Source organism: Eleutherodactylus coqui, chromosome 5, assembly GCF_035609145.1.
Source record: "Eleutherodactylus coqui strain aEleCoq1 chromosome 5, aEleCoq1.hap1, whole genome shotgun sequence".
Taxonomy (NCBI): domain Eukaryota; kingdom Metazoa; phylum Chordata; class Amphibia; order Anura; family Eleutherodactylidae; genus Eleutherodactylus; species Eleutherodactylus coqui.
Genome location: NC_089841.1, coordinates 257,793,261 through 257,799,210, shown reverse-complemented (window position 1 = coordinate 257,799,210; position 5,950 = coordinate 257,793,261).

Here is a 5,950-nt window from a genome sequence, read left to right as displayed (position 1 = left end):
AGGAAATTGCTGATAAAAAAGCTACAAACACCTGGGAGTCACTAGATTAAAGTACACTGAGAAAAGGCTAAGGTGTGCTGGCCTGGAATGAGGGGGCATGAGCTGATAGGTTGGCCTGCAGTGATGTCCCAGGAGCTGGGGAATTAGCCTGAAACGAAGGCCAAGGAGCCAAAGCATTGGCCTGTAATGCGGGCTCATTTACAGAAACATAGTAACATAGTATGTTAGGCTGAAGGGAGGCAATGTCCATGTAGTTCAGCCTATAGTTCCCCCCCCCCCCCCCCCCCCCACACACACTTTCCACTTATTAATCCAGAGGAAGAAGAAAAAAATCCCAATGAGGCAGAAGCCAATTAGCCCATTTGGGGGAAAAAAATCCTTCCCGACTCCATTAAGGCAGTCAGAATAATCCCCGGATCGTTTGAAAGTTCCTACCTGACTCCAAGGTCCAGATCAAAAACCTTGCTGGTTATTTTCACGTCTATATCCTGTAATATCATAGCGCTATTGGAACGCATCTTGTCACCTCTAAAAATCCTCTATCGATTTTTCCATCACCACATCCTCAGGCAGAGAGTTCCACAGTCTCACTGCTCTTACAGTAAAGAACCCCCTTCTGTGTTGGTGATGAAACCTTCTTTCCTCTAGACGTAGACGGTGCCCTCTTATTACCGTCACAGTCCTGGGTATAAACAGATCATGGGAGAGATCCTTGTATTGTCCCCTGATATATTTATGCATAGTTATATGGTTGCCTATTAACCGTAATTAAATCCCAATTTTGTTAGTCTCTCTGGGTATTCCAGTCCTGCTATTCTGTTTATTAATTTAGTTACCCTTCTTTCAACATCCTCAAGCACTGCAACATCTTTCCTGAGTAATGATGTCTAGAACTGTACACAGTATTCCATGTGAGGCCTGACAAGTGAAAGCACAATGTTCCTCGTCCCTATTCCTCTTTTAATGCACCTCAAGACTTGGGAAGTGACGTCAGACGCCAGGAGCAGCGGCACGAGACGGAGGCACGAGCGGGGGGCTGAAGGGGACAGCGGAGCAGCTCAGCAGCCGATACCAGCGCCGAAGCAGGTGCGGGGGCAGCAAGGAGAGACCAGAGCGCAGTAGCCGGCGCCAAGAGGCCACCAGGAGTCCAGCGCCAGCAGTAGCCGAGGGGACCAGAACGGAGCAGCTGAGACAGGAGGGCAGAGTGAGCGGCCGCCGGGACAGCGGGTGACGTCACCAGGAGGAGTGGAGGAGCTGATAAGTATCTTCTGTGTGTGTTTGTGAGCTAAGTGTGTGTTTTCTGTGTATCTGGTTAGTTGTGTCTTCTCTGTGTGTGTCTGGGGGTCTAAGTGTTTGTGAGGGGGAAAAAAAATAAAAAAATTTGTGACCGGTTGCGCATAAGTGTCAGCGGGTAAGAGGTTGCGCGAGAGCGGCAGCGTGTGAGTGGTTGCACAGAGGCAGCAGCGTGTGAGTGGTTGCACAGAGGCAGCAGCGTGTGAATGGTTGCACAGAGGCAGCAGCGTGTGAGTGGTTGCACAGAGGCAGCAGCAGCGTGTGAGGGGTTGCAGCAGCGGGTGAGGGGTTGCAGCAGCGGGTGAGCGGTTGCAGCAGCGGGTGAGGGGTTGCAGCAGCGGGTGAGGGGTTGCAGCAGTGGGTGAGGGGTTGCAGCAGCAGGTGAGCGGTTGCAGCAGCGGGTGAGCAGTTGCAGCAGCAGGTGAGCAGTAGCAGCAGTGGGTGAGCGGTTGCAGCAGCGGGTCAGTGGCTGCAGCAGTGGGTCAGCGGCTGCAGCAGCGGGTCAGCGGTTGAGCGGTTGCAGCAGCGTGTGAGCGGTTGTAGCAGCGTGTGAGCGGAGTGTGAACAAGTCTATCTTCACTACTTCCACAAGTAAATTGTAGATCCCCATTAGGATGAGCTCCATGTCTGGCAATGTCATCCAGTGTGCTACTTGTGCAATGTATGCAGTCCTTGATCAGCTGATCGAGGGTGCATACTGTTGCACAAGATGCATGCACGTCGAACATTTAGAAGCCCAAATTCGGGATCTAAATGGGCAACTGGCAACACTGAGAGCCATTGACATCATGGAAAGGAGTTTGGTGCTCACTGAGCAGACACTCGCTGGGGTAGAGGTTGGGGCGGATGGTGCTACGGAAGAGCAGGGGGAGCAGGCAGTCAGCTGGGTGTCAGATAGAAGGAGGCGTAGAGGGAATAGATCCAGGGAGGCTGGTCCTGAACTGGCACAACCCAACATGTCTGCAACGTTGGCAGATGAGGGCGATGCCATTACAGAGCCAGCACCGCTGCAGCACGACATGCCCTCTGAACGCCAGGGGGATGACTGCTCCAGTGAGACGGGGACGGGGAGTGCAGGGCAGGCTAGACAGGTTCTAGTGGTGGGGGACTCAATTATTAGGGGGACAGAGAGGGCAATCTGCCATGAAGACCGGGATTGTTGAACAGTGTGTTGTCTTCCTGGCGCTCGACACATCGCGGATCAGATTAACAGATTACTGGGAGGGGCTGGTGAGGATCCAGCGGTCATGGTGCACGTTGGCACCAATGAACAAGTTAGAGGTCAATGGAGGGCCCTCAAAAATGATTTCAGGGACCTAGGGTCCAAGCTCAGGGCGAGGACCTCCAGGGTAGTTTTCTCGGAAATACTACCTGTACCTAAAGCCACGCTAGAAAGGCAGCAGGATCTTAGGGAGGTAAATAAGTGGCTTCGGAGTTGGTGTAAGAAGGAGGGATTTGGGTTTCTGGAGAACTGGCCTGACTTTGCTGTCGGCTACAGGCTCTACCATAGGGACGGGCTGCATCTTAATGGGGAGGGTGCAGCTGTGCTGGGGGATAAGATGGCTAGAAGGCTGGAGGAGTGTTTAAACTAGGGACTGAGGGGAGGGTAAAATGAGAAATAGTGGGGTAGCCAGTGTAACTAGCGATCTGGGACCAAGCAAAGGGAATGGGGGTCAAGCAGGGGGGGGGGGGGGGGGTTATAACAGTTAGAACTGACAGATCAGCCATAAGTATGAATAGCAACAAAACGAATTTAAAAAACAAAAAAAACTATATAAATTGTATGACCACGAATGCAAGAAGTCTGATTGGTAAAGTGGGTGAGCTTGAAGCGAGAATGACTGATGAAAACTATGATATAGTCGGAATTACGGAAACATGGCTTGATGATAAGTGCGATTGGGCGGTGAATTTGCAGGGGTACAATCTCTTCAGAAGAGACCGAAGGAACCAGAAAGGGGGAGGGGTATGTCTGTACGTCAAATTGAACTTGAAGCCGAGGCTATGGGAGGATATAGGGGTAGGAGACGAACAGGTAGAATCTCTGTGGGTAGAAATACAGGGAGGAAAAAATAACAAAATCTTGATAGGGGTCTTCTATAGACCACCAAAAGCAACAGAAGAAACTGAAAACTTACTACTAAGGCAGATAGAAGAGGTGTCAAAGCGCAACGAAGTAATTATCATGGGGGACTTTAATTATCCAGATATAACATGGGAGAAAGAAACCTGCAAATCTCACAGGGGTGATAAGTTCTTGAGAGTAATTAAAGACAATTACCTGAACCAACTTGTGCAGGAACCAACAAGAGGGAGAGCCACTCTGGACGGAGTACTAACCAACAAACCGGAATGTATAAAGGGGGTGCAGGTTGAGGGGCACTTGGGGAACAGTGACCACAATATAATCAACTTCCAGCTGTCAATCAATAGGAAGCCTTATCAAGGAGCGACAAAGAAACTAAACTTTAGTAAAGCAAAATTTGATGAGCTTAGAACTACTATCGGTAACATTAATTGGGACAACATCCTCAAAAATAACGGTACAGAGGACAAATGGGAAAAGTTTAAAAGGATCCTAATCACCTCATGTGAGCAGTTCATTCCCTTTAAAAATAAAAGAAACTCAACTAAAAGGAAACCAATGTGGCTCGACAAGACGGTACGAGGGGCAATAAACGAAAAAAAGAAAGCGTTCAAACTACTAAAGCAAGAAGGCAGCGAAGAAGCGCTAAAATCATACAGGGAAAAAAACAAAATATGCAAAGATACGATCAAAACTGCCAAGGAGGAAGCAGAAAGACGGATCGCCAAAGAGAGCAAAAACAACCCGAAGCTATTTTTCAACTATATCAACAGCAAAAGGATTTGCAGGGAGAGCGCTGGCCCTTTAAAAAACAATGCAGGAGAAATCATTGATGATGACGAAGGGAAAGCAAATCTACTAAACAGTTTCTTCTCAAGTGTATTCACAAAAGAAAAGGAAATGCCACAAGAGATGCAGGGGAATAAAACGAACCCCTCACAAAATATCTCATACCTAATGCAGGAGGAGGTGTGGAAGCGTCTAAAGAAAACTAAAATTGATAAATCGCCGGGCCCAGATGGATTACACCCAAGGATGCTAAGGGAACTAAGTGACGAGATAGCTAGGCCGCTATACCTAATATTTCTGGACACTATCAAGACCGGTGTAGTACCATTGGATTGGCGCATTGCCAACGTGGTTCCAATTTACAAAAAAGGGAGCAAAAGTGAGCCTGGTAACTACAGGCCAGTAAGTCTCACTTCAGTAACGGGCAAAATTTTCGAGGGGATTCTGAGAGACGCCATCGATGAGTACCTTAAGGAGAATAAGGGAATAACTCCTCACCAGCATGGATTCATGAAGGGTCGCTCATGTCAGACAAATCTGATCAGTTTCTACGATGAAGTAAGCTCTAAGCTGGACCAGGGAGAATCTATTGATCTTGTATATCTGGACTTCTCTAAAGCCTTTGACACCGTGCCACATAATAGGCTAATATACAAAATGAGGCAGCTCGGACTGGGTGAAAACGTTTGTAAGTGGGTAAAAAATTGGCTCAATGATAGAAAGCAGAGGGTGGTAATAAATGGTTCGTACTCTGATTGGACCACAGTCGCTAGCGGGGTGCCACAGGGTTCAGTATTAGGCCCCACTCTGTTCAACATATTTATCAATGACCTGATAGAGGGGCTGCACAGTAAAATATCAATATTTGCAGATGACACACAATTATACAATATAATTAATGGAACGGAGGACAATGTGCGGCTACAAACGGACCTGGATAAGCTGGGGGCTTGGGCAGGAAAATGGCAAATGACGTTCAATGTTGAAAAATGTAAGACTATGCACATGGGCAGGAGAAACAGATGTCACAAATATTCACTTAATTGGTACCGCTGGGGAAAAGTGATATGGAAAAGGATCTGCGGGTATTAGTGGATAATAGACTAAACTGGAGTAACCAATGCCAGTCAGCTGCTGCAAAGGCAAATAAAGTCTTGGGGTGCATTAAAAGAGGTATAGGGGCGAAGGACGAGAACATTATCCTTCCATTATATAAGGCACTTGTCAGGCCTCACATGGAATACTGTGTACAATTCTGGTCACCGGTGCTCAGGAAAGATGTCACAGTGCTTGAGGGGGTTCAAAGAAGGGCAACTAAACTAATAAATGGAATGACAGGACTGGAATAGCCAGAGAGGCTATCCAAATTGGGACTATTTACTCTAGAAAAAAGAAGGTTAAGAGGCGACCAAATAACCATGTATAAATACATGAGGGGACAATACAAGGATCTCTCCCGTGATCTGTTTACACCCAGGACCATGACGGTAACAAGAGGACATCCGCTGCGATTAGAGGAAAGTAGGTTTCATCAACAACATAGAAGGGGATTCTTTACTGTAAGAGCAGTTAGACTGTGGAACTCTCTACCGGAGGAAGTGGTGATGGCAAAATCCATAGAGGAGTTTAAAAGGGGACTTGATGTCTTTCTGGAGAAGAAGGATATTACAGGATATAAATCTTAGGTTAAGTGTCAATCCGGGTATACAGGCAGGTAGGAACTATTAGGGGTTGATCCAGGGAACAATCTGATTGCCATTAGGGAGTCGGGAAGGAATTTTT